At 38.1% G+C, this 811-nt stretch overlaps 1 non-coding gene across 1 annotated transcript; it reads right to left on the reverse strand.

Moving 5' to 3' along the window:
- Positions 1 to 247: 247 nt before the first annotated feature.
- Positions 248 to 438, reverse strand: LOC138396229 (U2 spliceosomal RNA). The gene has a single exon (XR_011235684.1). It is a non-coding gene; the product is annotated as a U2 spliceosomal RNA (small nuclear RNA).
- Between the last annotated feature and the right edge of the window lie 373 nt (positions 439 to 811).

Here is an 811-nt window from a genome sequence, read left to right on the forward strand (position 1 = left end):
ATATAATTTCTTTCTATTTTTAGTAGAGACGGGGTCTCACTCTTGCTCAGGCTGGTCTTGAACTCCTGACCTCGAGCGATCCACCCACCTCGGCCTCCCAGAGTGCTAGGATTACAGGCGTGAGCCACCGCGCCCGGCCTACAGGTATTCTTTATCAACTTAATTATGCCAAAAATTTATGTAAAATAAAAGACAGCTATTCTGTATAGTTTGATGAGTTTAACAAAAATTTTTTCTTCCCTGAGGGAGGAGGTACACTGTTCTCGGAGGTAATACAATACCAGATCAATTCGAGGAGTGGAGGGAGCAAGCTCCTATTCCATCTCCCTGTTCCAAAAATCTATTTAATATATTGTCCTCAGATAAAGAATACATGAGATATTAAACTGATAAGAAAAGATACTACACTTCATCTTAGCCAAAAGGCCAAAAAGTGATGTTTGATGAGTTTGGCAAATGTATACACCTATGTTTCTCTACCACAATCACCTTACAGAATGTTTCTGTCACTCCCCAAAGTTCCCGCATGTCCCTGTATAGTCTATCCTCCCCTCCACCTCTAGGCAACCTCCAGTCCGCTTTCTGTCACTATAGATTAGTTTGCATTTTCAAAAATTCCAAATAAATGGAAACATACGTTTTGTTACAATAGATATTTTTGACTAATCAAAGGCTAATATAAATACTTTAACTTTGCCCTTTTTTTCAGACAATGCAAAGACCTTAAAACAATTTAATCCTGGAATCCTCTAATGGATATTGCTCCTCAACTTTAACATGCATATGAATCATCTAAGGAAATCTTGTTAAA

Source organism: Eulemur rufifrons, chromosome 15 (assembly GCF_041146395.1).
Source record: "Eulemur rufifrons isolate Redbay chromosome 15, OSU_ERuf_1, whole genome shotgun sequence".
Classification (NCBI taxonomy): domain Eukaryota; kingdom Metazoa; phylum Chordata; class Mammalia; order Primates; family Lemuridae; genus Eulemur; species Eulemur rufifrons.